Raw genomic sequence first — 19,445 nt, 5'->3', positions numbered from 1 at the left:
AAATTAAACTGGAGCTCTTCTCCCCAGCTTGGCTCCAACCAATTATCGCCATAATCACGTCTGCGCCCAGTTATCCTATCAATTAGCCGCAGCCTTTGCAGAGAAGCGGGTGGGAGGTATGGATGGGAAGATTGCTGAGGAAGAGAAAGGGATGGATTGGAAGGAAGGTGGAAAAGTTAGGTGGAGAGGGGGAAGAGAACGGAAAAAAATGGTAAATGAGAGGCAATTGTTTGTGCTTTTCAATAATTACCTATCAGATTGGCTTTACAATTGTCAGCATCAATGCTAAGATGCCACTAACATGCTGTGTGATTGGGGCAGGTATTTATACAAAAGAACCCATGCAACCCTGATGGGTATCTATCTGTCTTGGAGGAATATATACAGTACTGGCAACTTTTGTTCTCTGGTCAGACTCATTTGTATATTAAAATACAGAGATAGCCTAAACCTTTTAGAAGAACATGTTTCTTGAGTTAACTAACAACCAGAGTGCTGGATATAAGATTTTGAGCTAGGCAGAGCTCTTTTGGGGGCAGAGCTTTGACTCAAAGCAACAACAACAACAACAACAACAATAATAATAATAAAGAATTAAGTCACTTCTCTGAGCTGAGGTTGATGCAGTGGACTAGGGATGTAGTGTGGTGTAGTGGCTAGAGTGCTGGACTAGGAACAAGGAGACCCAGGTTCAAATCCTAACTCAGATGTCAAACTCACCTGGCCTGCCCTCTCTCCTCAGCCTAACTTAACTCTCAGAGTTGTAATGATAACACAGTATGGCAATGACCATATGTGCTGCTTGAAAGAAGGGCAGGGAATAAAAGCAGTAACGGTAAAGGGACCCCTGACCGTTAGGTCCAGTCACAGACGACTCTGGGGTTGTGGCGCTCATCTTGCTTTACTGGCCGAGGGAGCCAGCGTACAGCTTCTGGGTCATGTGGCCAGCATGACAAAGCCGCTTCTGGCGAACCAGAGCAGCGCATGGAAATGCCGCTTACCTTCCCGCCGGAGCGGTACCTATTTATCTACTTGCACTTGTAGTCTTCCCTAAAATAAAGGAATGGGTTGGCCTAATTCAGGAGTGGGTAACTTGAGGCCTGGGGGACATTTGCAGCCCTTAAGGCTTCTCCAGACAGACAGACAGACAGACAGACACACACACACACCATTCCCAGGCCACATCCTTCACTGGTCCTGCTCTGTGCCCTCCTTGACTGCTTTTGCCTGGCTGGCACCTTTCCTTTAACTGAGATAATGCCTGTTGCTTGCCTGGATAAAAATACTGTGAGAGATGGAGGGTATGTGTAGAAACCTCTAACTTTTGCATGGCTGGAATGTACCCTACAGTGCAAAAGCAAAAGTTGCATTTATTGCTCTGTGCACTTTTTATCTCCCTTCCTGCTGCTTTGGAGGAATGTGCCTTCCTACCACCTCCTTGGCATAAATAGAGGCTGTTAACTACAGCCTTGTGAGTAAGTCCAGAAGTTACTGGCCTGCAAAGAAACGCTTTTAGCCTGCTGTAGGCTGGCAAAGGAGGGATAGAGCTCCATCTCTCCTGCAACAGCCCACTGTATGACTGGGCTGTGCATGCGGGAGGGGGCTTCCATCCTCTTACTGCCCGCATGGTTTCTATCCAAGATGCAGAGGAGGGACAGAGTGCTCCATTCCTCCTCCGCTAACCAGCCTTACTCTTCTGCTTGCCTGCAATTCCTATGACTTTAAAAACATGGTTAATAAGATTACCAGCACACAACCTTCACAAGGTAGGTTACACATCCACTTACCGTTTTACCTGCAAATAAAATACTAAACATTTTTATAAGATGCCAATTTGGGGCGCAGTGGGATGATCAAGATATTGGCTCCTTTTTCCTAACACCTTATGTATTCCTATTTTTTATTTTTATTCTAATTTCAGTCCCTATTCATGAAGAGTTCTTAAAAGCTCACTCATTTTAAAAAATACAGATTCAGAAATATATCTTCCCTTCATCTAAGAAAGGGCCAGAGATACAGAGAAGAATTCTGGAATGTACAGTATCTTACTGCTATAAGAGAGTTTTCATTTAAAGATGGAAAGCTGCCTTCATATGCACACAGTTTAGCTACCGATGTTCAAGTGAGGCACATCTAAAGCAGTACTTCAACAACCATCATCCCAGACTACTGGTCATGCTAGCTGGGGCTGATGGGAGCTGGAGTTCAGCAAGGTCTGGTGGGCCATGGGATTCCCACCTCTCTTCTGAAGAGTGGAACTACTGCCCACATTGTGCACTTTGTCCAGCTGAAGCCAGCCTGAGTAAGGTCCATAGCTGCCACAGTGACCTCTCAGTACTAGTACTGCCACTGTGTACTGGCTAGAAGTATGTGGCTACTGTCCCCAAACATTTCTTTGGCAGCAGAACAGGTCCTTTGCTAAAATGCCATGCATGTCTGCCTGGGGAAAGCAAGAGAGCTGAAAGAAAAATGATAATACCAAAAAGTATTCCTGCTTGCTGCTAGGGTACCAGGAAAAACAGGACACCTCACTCTGCAGGGAGCCCTCTTTCCTCAGCTAAGGGACATCTAAGGGCATAAAGGTAAAGGGACCCCTGACCATTAGGTCCAGTCGTGACCGACTCTGGGGTTGCGCGTTCATCTCGCATTATTGGCCGAGGGAGCCGCCGCACAGCTTCCAGGTCATGTGGCCAGCATGACAAAGCCGCTTCTGGCAAACCAGAGCAGCACATGGAAACGCTGTTTACCTTCCCGCTGTAGTGGTTCCTATTTATCTACTTGCATTTTGACGTGCTTTCGAACTGCTAGGTTGGCAAGAGCTGGGACCAAGCAACGGGAGCTCACCCCGTCACAGAGATTCGAACCGCTGACCTTCTGATCAGTAAGCCCTAGGCTCAGTGGTTTAACCCACAGCACCACCTGGGTCCCCCCAGGTATATCTAAGGGTATAGTAAGTTTCTTTTTCATTACTCACCCACCATAAGACACTGAAGAAAATAAGGAGCAATGTGTTGAAAGACAACCCCTTAACCATGATATGAGCCCATTTGAGCTCCAAAGATTGGGTGTCATCCCAAGGCAGATTATGGAACAACGCCAAAGAGTTGGGAATGTGTCTCACTGTCTCAGGCCTATACCAAGACACTTAGCTGCCTGAGGCAAAGGGCAAGATGGCCTCCCCTATTCTACATACAGAAGTCAACCAGACTGGCAGTGGAATCTCACTGACAATGAGATAACATCCTCCACTGTACCTCAGGGCAGCAGACTAACTTATAGGGTGCAGGGAAGGCCACACCACACTCACAAATCTGTTGTGCCACACACACACCCAACTCCACTTGTGTCCATCACCTGAGGCAGCCACTCACTCTGCTTAATGACAAGGCTGACCTTGCACTTTCTTAATATGTCTGTAAGAATCAGTGTAACGGGGGGACTTGGGTAGGAAGTGCGGCTAGTGAGAAGTAAAGGAAAAGTGTGACTCTTTTAAATTATAGGCCAGTTAGCTCAATGCCTTCTCCTGGTGGAAATCATTAATAAAGGAAAAATTATTAAGCATATAGTCATGCTGGAGAAAAATCAGCATGGCTTCTGAAAAAGCTAATCCTGTTGCCACTACAGTATCTTTGTTGGGCTCTTGAGTTCAGATCCAACCCTACCATTAGCCAGTCTCAGACAGACAGTGAGTTTTTGCACTCTCTCCCCCCCCCCAAAAAAAACCCCACCAATGAGTGACTGAGCTGCTGTCAGTCACAGTGCTGCTGAGCATGCAGCTCCAGGTGTAACTGAGCTGGACTGTCACCTCTCCCTTTCATTGTGTGGCTACAAGCTGCAACAGAGCTGGACTCAGCTAGGCTCAGCTGGCCTGGTCCCGTCCCCCCGCCCTTCAGGTCCAGGGCAAAAAGTCTCAAGTCTCACTCAAGCCAAGAGAGCGAGTGGCAAGGAGAAATTGGCTGCTGAGTGACTGTGAACAAACTGGAGTGGCTTCCTATCACTCAGAAAAAAGCTACCATAAGTTGATGCCATCGCCTCACTCTGCTTTCCTATCTGTTAGAAAAGATGAAAGGGTGGAGCAGCATGGCCCAACTCTCTTTTCCTCTGTGCCCTCAACCATTACCCAGTGATTTAAGAGAGTAAACATGCATAGGATTAGTCTGCAAGCCTGGGTAGAACAGACAATTTGAAATTTAAAGCATTCAGTTCTTAAAGGAAAGCTCTTTTAAGACAATTATCTATATTGCTCACTTATATAACACTGCAATCCTACCAAATCAACTTTGGGTTATATGTTTATTCCCCATGACTGTCTCACGCTTGGGGTTACCCAGTAAATTTGATGGACAACTAATTCTCCTTCATGTAACGCATCAGCTTATTGCAATTTTGTGCCACGTGATGAGGTGATATAGGAGGCTCATAGGATAGGGCTGATCCTGTGTCCAAACTTAGTACTGTACAGTGGTACCTTGGTTTAAGAACAGCCCTGTTGACGAACTACTCAGAATACGAACTCCACAAAACCGGAAGTGGTGTTCCGGTTAGCGAACTTTACCTCAGTCTACAAACGGAAGCCAAACAGTGGAAGGGCACCAGCGGCGGAAGGCCTCATTAGGGAAAGCGCACCTCAGTTTAAGAACAGCTTTGGGTTAAGAACGGACTTCCGGAACAGATAAGTTTGTACCGGTAAACCGAGGTACCACTGTAGTCGTGGAATAAGAGAAGTCCACTTAGGAACTGGCAACTGGGTAAAGAACAGGAAGCAGAAGGTAGGAATAGATTGTTATTTCCCACCGTAGAATTGTGTAAGAAATAAGAGTCCCCCAAGGATCTATATTGGAGCTGGTGCTTTTCAACTTGTTCCTAAACGTTCTGAAGTTAGGAGTGAGCAGTGAGGTGGCCAAGTTTGCTGATGAAACCAAATCATTTAGGATGTGATTAGCTCCAAATGTTTCTCTCCAAAACAAGTGAATGGGCAATAACATGGCAAATGTGGTTCCATGTGAGTTAGTGTAAATGTGTTGTTGGGACGATACTGTGGCAAGAGATTTCCACCCAAAGTGGTGCGTAAATCCACTAAATAGATGGGACGAAAAGATATCCCTAATTTCCCACAGGAGGGAAAGCTGGACCAGGAGGCCTTTGTTCTGATCCAGGTGTCTCATGTTCATTATCACATTGTATTGATTTTCTAACACTTTATATCCCTCATTTCTTCCTTCAAGGTGGTATACATGTAGCTCCTCGGTGATCTCCCACCTAAGTACAGGCTAGACCCAGACCTGCTTAGCTTCAGCAAGATGGGAGCCTCATCTGCCTTCAGACCATACCATGAGAGTCACAAGTTTGGTAGGCTTAATTCCTAATTGGCCTTATATTTAAATATCTCTTCTATTATGCTCCATTTCTTTGGTATGTCAGTGGGCCAACTGGCTGCAGTACAGTACTTCCTACAACAAGAAAGGTAGCTTCACCATACTGTCATACAGACTAGAAACAGCTTGTGACAGATAACAACTTTTGAGACCATCTCCAAGCATCCTCCAAAGCTTGGATCATCTTGGATCAGCAATGACCATAGGTACCATATCCCTCTATTCTGCTCCTCCTCCTCCTTTGAACGACTGCATCAAACCCTTTCTACAACTCCAGGGTGTCCATCACTATTCCCTCTCCCCTTCTTTTTGATGGAGATCCCAAAGCAAGCAGGAAGGACTGAATTTAGAATTCCACTCTAAATGTGTTTCACCCGTATCCTACAGTTCAGTCATCATTAGGGGCCTCCATCAGGCCAGTTTTGACTCGGCTGAACCAGGTGCATTTTTAAACTCAATATCACTGCTAGATGAGAAGCAATTTCACATTTGCATGCATGATAATCAACACATGCAAATAAGCAATAGTATAATTCTTTTCTTCTTCTTCTTAGAGCAGTAACAACATTAACTAATCATCCTTTTGCAGGAAGTTAACCTCTTGCTTGCCTGAAGAGATGCAAAGATACATAGGTATTGGCAGATCCGGTTTGCCAAAAGGGAAACTGACACCAAAAGCACATAGTGAAACTCTCTCATGCTCCTTGTATTTATGTGTGAATATCATTAATATGATAAAAAGTGTAAATATGGGATAGAAAGTGCTACAGAAGCCTTATTCATTTGAATGAAGATCCTAACCAACTTGTCAAGCAGTGAAGTGGAAGATCTAACTTAACCACTATCCTTTCCATGGCCAGCCATAAATATATTTAGTGGTACCTGACGCAGTGAAATGCATCGTTGTAGGAAGGTGATATAGACTCTCTCCGATTTCATTTATTTGTTGCATTTATATAGCAGCCCATCGATAAATATTCGCTGGGTGACTTACAAATCAATGTTAAAAATACAATATATAAGAATTAAAATTAACATTACAAAACAAAAGACGGGTTAAAAAAACTTTCATTGCAAAAGGCCCAGCACGAAACAGTTCAGATTCAAAATTCAATGAAAATCCTTGGGTGAATAAAAAGGTATTCTTCACCATAAAGAAGGCACCAGGTGAGCCTCTCTGAGAATATTCCATAGCTAGGGGGCTTTTGCTGAGGAGCTACTCTCCCTGACAGTCCCCCCTCCATTTAACTTGGTGGGGGCCCCCAGACTAGAGATACAAGGAGCATCTTGAGGTTCAGGTAGGCATTTATGAGTGTCTTCGAGAAGGCCCCCTCTTGATCTGAGGGGGCCATGGGTGAGAAACAGCTCAAGGGTGGCACCATGACCTCGCCACCACTTCTCCTTCCAGAAGACTTTTGCTGCAGTTCTGCTCCACCAGGGCAGGCAGCCATGGTCAAGAGCTGCCCCCACAATACTCTGAACAGCACCCCAAGCATTGCCGGCAGCTGCTTCCATTTAAATTTCCCACAATGCCCCCGACACGGTGTTACACTGGTAAATTGCAGGAAATTAAAATTGTTGACTCAAGCCTGCAAAAAAACAAAAATAAAAAGGTTTGGAATTGTTTTTGTTTTTGTGGAGTACAAAGGTCCATGGTGGGTCCTGCCAGGGCATGGGACTTCTCCAGCAGCTGCCTGAGGGTGCCAGAAGCCAACACCAGCCTTGCTGAAAGATCTGGGGTGGAGCACACTACCGCAATGGTTGAAAACTACGAGAGAAGGCTAAAAATGAAGACTATGAGAACAGATGATCTGGCTATGGATAGGTTGGTCTTAGATACTGTCTGGTGATAAGAGACAGGACAGGGGAGGAGAGGAGGATGAGGCTATCCCCTCCCTCCCATTTGGCTGCATCACCTCCAAGCAGATTGCCATCCCTTAATCATCCCAAGCATATTATTCTAATCCCCAAACACTTGCTGACACCGGGCAAAAGGAAAGACTCCTCTGCTGTGCTGATCACAGCAAAGTGCATGACAAGAGAGACAGTGTATACACGTGAGTGAGGGAGGGCATGTACACAGGCACATGTATGTTGAAGAGAACATGGGTGGAGTTGCACATTTATGTGTGTGCGTGTGCGCTCACACACAATCATGTAGGCATGCGTGTGAGCAGATGAGGAGTCACTAATATATTCAGTGCCACTGCAGAAGGCCCTCGGGGAAAATATCCCCACCCCCATGCTGAACACAAGACAGGTAGCGCAGCTTCAGAAATTGGCTGCAGACGCCCACACGCTCCCCAGCTAAATAATAATCATTAAAATAAAAACCTCTTATATATACAATCTAAGAAAAAACCACCCACACATTGTAGGAACGGAGGAAGAGAAAATACTTTATTATTATTATTATTTGAATAATTGCTCCCTACCCCTCCCCTGCCTGCATCCCATGGTCTGTCTGCACAACAAGCCATCAAATGCCAGACTGCTGTCTCCATTCTCTTAGAAAGTCAAACTCCTTAACTCAAAGGAAACACTTGGTGGCTTGCAAATGGCTGACATCTCTGTAGGAATCTGCATCCCACATGATCAGGCATGGAAGGGAATTCTTCTTGTCACACCAGTCATTCTGGAGGGACACACACACACACACACACACAACCCCCTGGGCTTATAGGAGCTGCTGAGGTTTCTCAGGGAAGGTTGTGCCTATGCAGGGAGATGCTGATTTAGATTTGGTTGAAGAGCTCCCTGCTCAGAGGCATTTTTGTGCTGCTATGTCAGTTTCAGAAGATGGCCTTCTTTAAAAATAACAGGATACTGGCTCCGGGCAAATGCCACAGGCTCACGTAAGCAAAGGCCCTGTCACAGGGGCTGCAGCACAAAGGTGCTTGGCAAAAGGCTACACACCTCCGGCTGGCGTTCATCAGCACAGTTTCCATTCATTTAAGAGAGGCAATGCTGATTTATATCGGCCGGGGGGACCCAGCTGTATTGGCTCCTGAAAATGGGGCCAGGGTCCATTCACTGAGCTACAAAATGAACTACACCTACCACATACAGCACACTCCACAGCTGCAACAAAAATGGAGGCATGGTTTTAAGAAGCAGGAAGAGGGCAAAATGTATCCATAACAGATGGAGGAGGACACTTACTTCAGGCCTACATTTTTCTCACCCCCACCCACACGTATATATTCATATACTTGGGTTATGGAACTCCTCCCTACTAGAACAAAGGAAATCTTGGGGGAATCCATTTTTGGACCATATTACTAAAGTGAAAGAATCTGCTGCTTTCCAGATGGGAGTTAGCAAATAGGGGCTTTGGAAAGGACTTTTTCCCCACAATCCAAACACTATTTTCAATTCCAAAAAGAAACTGCACACCTCCAGGGGAAATAAATAGCATCCATGGAAACACCCTCCAGTGCTACAAAATTCAAGGGGGGGAATGAAATCTTCCTGGCCTCTGGATGCTAAGTTGGATGATTATCACTGGAAAGTATCTAAAAAAATATCATTTTTCATGTATTTATTGTTTGTCTCCAAAGTACATAGCACTTATTATCCACTAGATGCAGGATACATCCTAGCTGAATTGGAAAATTTATAATATGGGGCCATATATCCCCATCCGCCATGCAAACAACAGAATCCTGCATTTAGTGCCCTTTACACACAGCCCCCTGGACTCATTTGATAGAATGGGGCCTATGCCCAGCAAAGCACCTTCAAAAGTAGCTGCAGTACTTAGGGTACAATTAAGCCCTGGCAAATGCAGAAATTAAAATCATGCACGACACTCTGTGGTTTGTAAGGAGGGTGGGCATATGCTTGCGCATATTACAGGACAAAGGAGATTCACTCATCTTCCTCCATTAGATTTCTGGTGGGTAAAAAGTACTATGTGCTTTGTAGGCAGCTGATAAATACATGGGGCTTCCAAAAACCAGGGATGTGCTCCCAAAAACACTGTAAAGGTATAAACAATCTCCCTTCCTCTAATCATACTAGGATGTTTGTCGGCTGCTTTCAATGAGTTTGCGGATTTGAAAAGGGCTAGGATTATTACTTGAATTTCAGTTGCACCTAGATTATTTTTCCAATTGGTGCTATATTATCACAGCAAGAGACCATCTTTGATCTCAAGGAATATACATCCTGAGTAGAGGGGGAAAGAAGGAAAGGAAATATGACCAATTTTATATCAATTACAGATATTTTCTGACATAATGAGGCCCAACCTAAAATTTTGCCCCTCTAGCTTATCAGAATCACTGAACATGAATAACGGCAGGCACTGTAGAGCCTTACAGGCCCATGGCATGGAATTCATGGCTGGAACTACCAATCCCAATTCAGATTGGCATTCCTGCCCCAGAAGGTCTCCAGGTATATAGGACAAGCCATCAGCTCAGGACCGCAACACCTCAAGGACCACCCCTCCCCATATGAAACAACCCAGACCCTGTGATCATCATCTGAGGCCCTTCTTTGTGTACCCCCTCCATGAGAGGCCCAGAAGGTGGTAACATGAGAATGAGCTTTTTCTGCAGTGTCTCCCCATTTGTGGAATGTTCTTCCTAGGGAGGCTTGCCTGGCACTTTCATTACAAATCTTGAGATGCCAGGCAAAAATATTCCTCTTCTCCTAGGCCTTTGGCTAATTAAACAATTATGCCCCTTTAAATTGGGTGTGTGTGTTGTTTTGTTTGTTATTGTGGTATGTATGCTTGTATTAATATGATGTGTATTTTTGTGTTTTCATATTGTAATTTGGTCTGTGGTGAAGGGCAGTTAGAAATTAAAGAAATAACAAAAATAATATGATCCTACCTCTCTGTTCCATCACTTTCTCAAATAAGGCCAATGCAAGCAAGACATGAGTAAAGAGTAGCAGCTCAGCAGCCTAACATCCAAAGGAGGAGGTAAAAAACCAAACCCTGTTACTATTTGGGGGGCACCTAGAACGAAGGTCTCATTCCCACAAGAACATAAGAGAGTCCTGCTTCATCAGACCGAAGACCCATCTACTCCAGCTTCCTGTTGTCCCATAATAACCACAACAGCCCACTCCAGCTCCTAGTTTTCAGAGCATGCTGCCTCTGAACCTGCAATGACTGGTACCCATTAATATAGTTTTCCTCTTGATGCTCACTCAATGTTTGGGACTTTCTGAACAATGCTTGCAAAGTACTGCCCAAGCCTTTGTTCCAAAAACATGCCCCGTCACCCCACATACAACATCATACAGCTCAGGGTTTAACCAGTTTTTAATAATACAGGGTGAAGCTCTGGATCTTATGAAAAATGTAGTAACTTTTTCTCACCCCCACAGGGACTCCATACAGCCAATCGATTCACACTAGAGGGAAGAACTTCCAGGTTAGGAGTCACAACTCCCAGGTATACTTAAACCCCAATGCATCTAATGTTTGAAATTAAAGAGTGGCAACAGCAACAGCCTGCCTGTTAAGAAATTCCCAGGTGTTCTGGATTCCAAATCTCCGAAACCCAAACAAACATTCCACAATTTTCCTCAATATGTCTTCCGAGACAGACAGATGTCATCCAGCCTATGAAGCCTAGCCCATGATCTTTCTTGTTCCAGGAGGGTTTTAGAAGGGGTGTTTGTCTTTATTTGTTTTCCAGTATCTTTTCCCGAGTTTGTTATTTGTTTGTTTCTTGTTTTGCTACACAAATGTTCTGAAAGCTTCTAAAGCATCTCCTGAACTGCATTTCCTCTACTACCCTAGGAATGCTCAAACAGCAGTGAACTGGTGCCTCTCTTTACCAATATTCTCAGGGATTCAGCTGCATAGATATTTGATATACTGTACAATATGTTGTGAGACACTCTCAAACTGGAGACTTGCAGGTGGAGAATTGCAAGTAGCTTCTATCGGTCCAAGCAATGATTTCCCTGTTTTGTGAAGAGATGGTTAAAGCTGAGGAGCAGGACTGGAAACGGAGGAAGCTGCCTTATACTGAGACAGACCATTGGGGTGGGGGTTCATCTTGCTCAGTACTGTCTACACTGGATGGCAGGAGTTCTCTGGGGTTTTTCCGACCTGGAAATGCCACAGATTGAACCAGAGGCCTTCTGCTTGCAAGGCAGATGCTCTACCATTGAACTATGGCTCTACCCCAGGCAAAAGAAAAAAAGGGGGGGTTGGAAAATCAGAGCAGAATTAAAACCTTTAGCAGTGTGCTCAACAACCTTGTCTTTCTTCCTCCCCAAGTGCCAAAATGAGAGGGTTTCATCAAGCCAGGCCAACTTCTGTCTCCTGCTGGCAATTCCTTCCTTTCAACACAACCCTCATATTTTGTTATCCCCAAAGATGTTTTACAGCTCCTCGTTTGACTCACCTTTGCCAAGAGAGACAGCACTGTGAAGAGACATTCATAGGGTGTGGGGTGGGGGATATACCATTCACAATCACTGCTGAAAGCAGAAAGTAACCACAGGAAATTGGTCTGGGAGGGAGGGCCTTATGGACAATAAATTTGGGGAGAGGCAGAAAAGAGGGGAGGATGGAGCGATTACTAACAGGTTCTTTATCTGATCATCCATTCCCCCTTCATCCATCCATCTGTTCATCCTTCATCTCTTTCACCCTCCCCCACTTTCCACGTCTGTATCTGTCAATCTCTTCTCACTCGCCTTTTGCTAATCGTTCTGTGTCTACACACACACACAGAGAGAGACCCTTCTCGATCCATCTTATTTCCCAATGGGAAATAAATAAATAAATCTTTCCCCAGCCTGTTTATTTCCCAACTGAGGTAAGAGCTCCCAGCATCCTGTCATAATAAGGCTGGACCTGTTCACCTCCCTCCACCTTCCACCCCTTTGGAAGAATTTGAAATCTAACTGGGTTTGCAGCAATCATCAATCTAACCATTCTGCTTTTTCCACCATACTGGTTTTGGGAAATAATGCTAGTTTAAAAGAATCTAATCTCCTGTCCTTCTGAAATTGGAGGCAGCCTAGACCAGAAAGCTCTTGGCAGTCAAAAATGTGAATAACCAACACTTGTGGAGAATGGTTGAGGGGGGTGGGATGCTATAGGATTGTGGATGCAGTAAATTAAGAATATCATTTTCGTGTGCATGCACACGAAAGCTCATACCAAAATAAAAACTTAGTTGGTCTTTAAGGTGCTACTGAAGGAATTTTTTAATTAAGAATATCAGGTACATTTCTTCTTGATTATCTCCCTCCCCAAATTCTCTGCAAGCTCTTTCCTTCACATGGGTCAATGGGATTTGGGGAAGACATTATACAAGGTGCCCATTGATTCAGAGAACATCCTGACTAGAGGGAGCAGAATGAGATCAGGGGCCCCGGTGCCACAGAATCGGACTCCCAGACAAATTCCCAGCTCAGGGGATCCACTAGCCGCCCCGAAGGTGGGCTGCTTCCAGAAGGGCCTGGCCTGAGGTGAAGTAAGGGGCACATCAGCCCGCCCCCAGAGCGAGATGCTCGTCGGCTGCGGGGGCGGGGTGGGCATGGGGGGGATGGATGGCAAAGCCCAAGAGCAATCGCAGCAAGCCAATGCGCGCGCCCCCCCGCCTGATTAACCATTCCGCCTGCATCCTCCTCCCATCTTGAAATTGTACGTGGGAAAAAGGATATGCGCGCGCGCGCACGTGTGTGTATGTGTGTCCGCCACCTCCTCCGCCACCTCCTATAAAGCGTGTCTGTTACATAAAGACACGTATCAGGGAAATTTGGAGGAGGGGAAAAACATTACAGGGGACGGCAAAGGGGCAGCTACTACCGTACCATGAACCTGTCCTGGTTCCGGCTTTCTCCCCCTCCTCCTGCAGCAAAATTGACCGGAATGGAGGGGTGGGGAGGCAAGGATAAGAACAGAGACAAGATCTGGAGAAAAAGCCCTTCCCTCCTCTTTGTGCATTACGGTATTTGGAGGGTAATGGCTCTTTTTCTCAACCCCCCCAACTCCACCCCCGCCACATATATACAAAAGGCGTGCTGTGTGTGTGTGTGTGTAGCGGGGGGAGGAATACTGCAGTAACCGCGGCGAGGGGAAGGGAAGGGGTGTTTTTTTTAATTTTATTTTTGCAGATGGCTTTGTCTTGAGCAATACGCAGACCCAGCGGAGGACAAGCGGCCGCCTCATCCGTGGGCGGAAAAAGGACCCCCGCATTTGCAGAGCCTGTCCGATCACAAAATCCCCGGAGAAAATGCGGGGGGGAGAGAGAGAGAGAGAGCGAGAGGAGGAGGAAATGGTCCCTTTCCTCCCAGCCTCGTAGTCCAGTCAGCATCATCCCCCCCCCTCCCCCGTCCAAGTCTCTGTAGCGCAAAGAAAGCCTGTCTGTGAGAAACGCTAACCAAACATCAGGTCCACCAACATAGACCCAAACCACCCGGGAGCGGGCAGATCTCAAGGCGAGGACAGCTCAGGTTTCCAAACAAATAATAAAAAAGATTGCACCTCCTACTTCCTCTCACACACCACCACCCCAATTTAAAATGAAACCTGTGCCAAAGCCACCAGCACCTCCCGCCTCTCAAATAAAGCCTCGCCATCAGTCCGATTTAGCCAGGTGTCCGAAGCCAACAAGGGTCATCGATGAGAAATCGGGGGTGGGGGTGGAGATAGGAAAAGCTCGCCAGCCCACCCACCCACCCCCCTGGCCACCAGCACGCCAACCCCACGCGCAATCCCCTGACAAGCCTCGTCTTTACCTTCTGCGATCCAGCCCCGTCGGGTTCCTCCATTCAGGGATCCCTAATCCATCCCGCCGCCAGGACGGCAGGGCTTGAGCCCCCTCAGGTATTCGGAAACACGAGGCTATCGGATGCCTGATGCGCGATCTCGATCTTCTTCCGATTGCTCCCCCTTGGGGCGTCGATTTCAGAGAAACGTGGAAAGGGGGGGCGCGCACACACACCCCACACTCACACACAAAACACGACGCGTCCTGATCTCGGATTGTCTTGGAGGGACGGCGAGTTAAAGAGCAGGGACAAGGGGAGAGAGATGGGGCGTTCTGTTATAAATCAAGCGCCGTCCCTTTTTGTTGGCGTTTTTTGTGGGGTTTAATTTTTTTTTGTTTGCAGCCGCCCCCTCCCAAAATAGCAGAAGGGAGGGGGGAGGAGGAGGGAGGCAGTCAGAGAAGGGGCCAAATCAAAACCCTCCTTCCCCCGATAAGATGTCACTGGCGGACGCCTCCAGCAGGCGAACCGCCTCGCCTAGCAATGCGAAAGGAAGTCTTAAAATATATCCATCCGTGGAAAGCAGTCCGGGCATTTTGGAGACGGTGGAGGCAAACGAAGCGAGAGCCACCCCCACCCCCGATCTCTCTCTCTCTCTCTCTCTCTCTCTCTCTCTCTCTCTCTCTCTCTCTCACACACACACACACACACACACACACACAGGCGCGCGCGCGCTGGCGGCGGGGTGGGGGCTCCGTCTGCCTGATCGTCGCTCAGCTCCTCTCCTGCGCTTCCCCCGCCTCGGTGCACACAAACAGGCACACGCGCGCTCCCCGCCAACCCCGGGCGGTGAGGGGGGGGGAGACTCGGTGCTCCTCAGGAGGTCGGGCCGCGGGGCCTCGCCTTGCGCCCTTGAGCGTCCCAGCGGCCCCCGGTGCCTCTCCGCGGCGTGAGGGCTTCGGCTGTCTCGGCTGCCGCCGGATTCCCCTTCGCCAAAGGAACCGTTTGCTCTCCTCTGGCTGGGGCGCCCCCTCCCGGCAGACTCGCTCGGCAAAGGAAGGTGAAGGCGCGCAGAGGGGGCGCCTGGCTAGAGGCGCTCGGCGGCGGTGGCGGCGAGCCCCCTTCCTTAGTCCGGCGCCCTCGGCTAGATGCTGGGCCTCAGAGTCAGGAGCCTCCAGCGAGAACGCCCGGGGGGTGGCGGGAGAAGCTTGCTACTTTGCGCACCCGGGACCGGCAAGCGGCGGCGGCGGGCCAGCCAGTTCCACTCCGAGCTAGGGAAGGCAGGAACGGAAAAGCGGAGCGGGTTCCAGAAGGGACGGATACACCTGGGAGGCCGAGGGGAGGTGCACACGCACGCATCGCACAGGGAGGAAAATCTGGAGCGGAACCGAGGAGGGGGGATTCAGACGAGAAGGAACGATCTTGAGGAGATCCGGCCGGGAATGGCGCGGCGGGGAGGGGAGGAAGCCCGGAGAACAGGGCAAAGAAATGGGGGAACGGAGGGAAGGTCCGCTGCAGGGATGAGGAGGGATAAGCCCAGCCAGGCCAAAAACGCGGCACTGGAGAGGTGTGGAAACGGGAAGTGAGCGGGGGAAGGAGGGGAGGGGAAAGTGGACTTCTGCCTCGCGCTGCCGGCGAAGGGACCGTGGCTTAGGTCAGGTGTGAAGCAGCAGAGCCGGAGTGGGCTGGCACCGTGACACTGGACTTTCATGATTTAAAAGGCGGGGCGGGGAAAAGAGAGAGACGGACTTTCTCTTTAGGACTGGAGCCAGCCATGTGAATGCTAACTTCTACGGTAGCAGATCATAAGAACTGGGTTTACCCTGGCTAGACTTAGAGGACACTCTGGCAAATGTGCTTGGCAGGGAAGGTGGCAGGTTCAAAATATGGTCTGGGCTTGTTCCTTTACCTGGCTGAAACACCTAAGTAGGTAGCAAGAGAATGAAAGGCCTGTTCCGGATTCTAAGCTGTGAGACTCTTGAGTGAGAGACAGGGACAAAGGAAAACCCTCCGAATTGCTTTGTGCTGCAGTATTGCATGGCAGTTAGTGGAGGGTTGATGCATATTGTGCCTGCTTGTCAGCAGAACAGGAGCGCTGGCAGACCAAATGAATAATTCCATGTTCCACACTTTTCTCCAAGAATCCAAAGGTGTTTGGCCTAATGCTGGACTCACAGCTTCTTAATTCCTGCATAAAGGTATCACCACTGCAGAGACTTGTGACTTAGCTTGCCATTTTGTAATGCAGAATAGTTTTGGTGGTTGCTTGCATGTTTCGCAAGTCCATCCCTGATAGTCCCTCTATATCAGGGGAAAGGAATTTGTGGTCCCTCTAGAACCTTGTTGGATTTCATTTCCTGTCATTCCGGACTGTTGTCCATGCTGACTGGGGTTTATGGAAACTCGCATTAAACAATGCTTGTGGGGGCACTGACTCCCCAAACCTTAAGTCCTCTGGACAGAAATGGGAAGGTGCTATGTATCTCATAGTATGCAGAGAGTCCCAGAGTTCAATCCCTGGCATATTCAGTGCCATTTTGTATACATTGTTGATACCAAGTGACAAAACAAGATGCTCCCAGGAGCTCTCTGAGAAAGGTGAAGTTATTAACCTCTGAGTGTGAAGTGAGTGTCTTACCTGCCCTTTTATAAATTGCCTCTCTCAAGATAAAGCACAGATTTGAGAAACACGTAACTAGTAATTTTTGTGGGGAAATATGCTCCAGTCCAATTGATAGGCAGGAGCTATTGTATCTGCCATACCCAGCAGCAATTGCTTAGCTATCCCAGTTCTGCTTCCAGGACTACTTAAAATGGCAATGCTGACGAGTGAGTCCGCATCTGAGGCACATGCTCCACCACTGGGCATGTCTTACTTGCCATTTACTCCAGGAAAGCGCCTCGAGCCATTTTGGGTGGAGCAAATGCAGTGGTGGTAGGAGCAGCAATATTAGAAGAGGTGTGACTCACCAGATGTTGTTGGACTAGAACTCCCATCACCCCTGACCACTGCCCATGCTGTCTGGGGTTGAAAGGAGTTGAGAGTCCAACGCCGTCTAGAGGGCCCTAGGCTCCCCATCCCTGTATTAGTAAACAAAGCTACCACACTATGCCTTTTTATGTGGAAAGAAGTCTCACGGTGTATGTTCCCAGGTGTATCTCCGCAGGGTTGCAGAATTAGAAGCAAAGAAATGAAAAGGGCAAAGTGGTTTCCGAGGGCTAAGCGTCATCTCACATAAATGAGTTGTAAGAAATATTGTTATTTGTAACTAGAAGATGACAAAATAGGGAGAATTTTGAAATTAATACCACTATCCATTTCCCTGTCTTGTATAGTGCGACTCATTATCTTTCTCCCGCCCCCCCCCCCCACCAATATTGTTTAGAGGCATTTTACTTGTGTTTCTAATCAGGGCTTATCTGCTTTAGAAGTTTCAGCAAACCTCTACAAAGAAGTGGCATATGGAAGCTGAATCTGGTTTTCTGAGGCAGCTCTTTGTGTTTGTAAAACCCATTTAACCCAGCCCACATGCACTTGTCACACACACACACATACACACACACAGGCACAAAATCCTTCTTTAAACGTTCCATCCAATAGCACGAATAAATAAAAGATCAGACAGCCCATCTCTCTTACATGCTTTCCAAAACTAAAATGTTTGAAAACATTTATTATCTCCACTTTAAGACTACAATCTCATGCACATTTACTTGGGAATATGTCTACAGTAATTGAACTCACTATGATTTGCTTCTGAGTAAAGATGCACAGGACTGGGGCTGCCTGTATTTCCCTTGCCAACCTAAATGATTCCGTTTTTTATCATCGTTGTTCATTCCTACCAAGAGAAAACCAGACCATTTTTTCCCTCCTGCTTGCTGGAGGCAAAGTCCTTTTCTCTCTATGGTCCAGTGCTTACAAATCCGGTCCAGGTTTTCCCCTAAACCAATCCCCTTTTTGTGTCATTTGGATTCACCTTTTCAAGCTTTTCTCTGCTGCCACAAGGGTTAGAAATTCATTTTGTTTAAAAAATGAATCCAAGATGCTCACATAATACACTTTGTCCTCCAAAGATCTGGGCTAAGTCATGGTTATGTAGTCTTGGGGAATCAATTCTTCTATGCTAGTATTTCCCAGAATAAATACCAGGTTTGCTAAAGGAAGATGTAACACATCTGTAGTGTAATCTGGAGAAGGAAAGGAGAATGCACAACAGCTGTATGTGCAGTTACCTGGAAGACCCAGCAAATCCAGCCCTGCTACTACTTTGCCTAAGGAAGGAGCTATTGTGACATGTGCCACCAGTTTCAACTTACCTTTTTCCTCCCAAGATGTAGCTGGTGGCAGTTTCCAGGGGAAATTCACCAGTGGAATCCAGGTATTACTTCTATAGCCTTGTGAGGTTTCTGCTGAGGGTACACAGTGTATTCTGTAGTGGGAAGAGGGGACAGGAGCTTTATCGACAATCTACCCTGATCCTCAAAGGCTTTCCTATTTTGCAGATCGACAGGCAGAGTGCATTGATGATTAAGGCCAATGTGAGTAAATATGCCACAGCCTTTGAAGGGAATAAGTTATTGGCAGTACATATTGGCTGTGTGGTATCACTTTGCAGGCTATTGCAGTGGCTCAGCCAAGCAGATCACTCCTTAGAGTTGACATTGGTCCAGTCAGAGAGGAGCAAGAGTGTTTTGTCAACCCTGGATTGCAAAACACAAGGCCTCTCTAACCCTTGTCACACACCCATTCTCAGACTAATTCCTCCCTCCTCTCTGTCTCTTTCCCACCCCCTACATGCCTCTCTCCAGCTTCCAGGATTCTCTTTGGCTTTGGAGACAGCCTCTTCACACACATTCCTCAATCTAGGGCAGGAGTGGAGAAACATTTTGAGACCACCGGTCACATTCCCTTATGGGAGTTGCATGTTTATGGTGGGTGGAACCAGAGGTCTTCAAGGTCTGCTGGTGCAATGGGAATTTTTGTCCCTTCTCCTCCTCTCTCATGGCCCCCTCCAATTGGCTGGTGTGTGTGTGTCAGGGGAAAGCCCAGAAGAGCATGCGAGTTGGGGAGAGGGGAGATCATTTTGCCTGGCAAGCTGAAATGCTTGTGCTGACGGGACAATCTCCTGAGTGCTATGTTGAATTCCTCCCAGTGGCAAAAGTGGGCAGAACAATAGAAGGGGTCTTTGTAGGGTAGGTTAAATTCTGGGCCTGCAAAAGTCAGAGGTCTCTACATCTGGGCAAGCAAGAGGCAAATGATTCAAAAGCACATCCCAGTTAGACCAAAAGCACTCAATGAGGGCTTAGAGGAGGACTAGCTAGAGAGGCCTGGAGTATTTGGCCCCTAAGCCTGAGGTTCCCCACCCCTGTCCA

General features: G+C 47.3%; 1 protein-coding gene across 3 annotated transcripts in view; it reads right to left on the bottom strand.

The window, feature by feature from the left end:
* Window positions 1–15,565, bottom strand: part of ADGRL1 (adhesion G protein-coupled receptor L1) — a 135,203-nt gene extending 119,638 nt beyond the window's left edge. For 2 of the 3 annotated variants that reach the window (XM_035104835.2, XM_035104832.2), the window contains exon 1: window positions 14,100–15,565. The gene's annotated coding sequence lies outside the window, so the exon portion shown is untranslated. The remainder of the gene's footprint in view (window positions 1–14,099) is intronic. The other variant, XM_060271763.1, reaches the window with a different exon arrangement.
* Window positions 15,566–19,445: the final 3,880 nt, after the last annotated feature.

Source organism: Zootoca vivipara, chromosome 2, assembly GCF_963506605.1.
Source record: "Zootoca vivipara chromosome 2, rZooViv1.1, whole genome shotgun sequence".
Lineage (NCBI taxonomy): Eukaryota > Metazoa > Chordata > Lepidosauria > Squamata > Lacertidae > Zootoca > Zootoca vivipara.
This window is presented reverse-complemented; position numbering and strand designations above follow the sequence as displayed.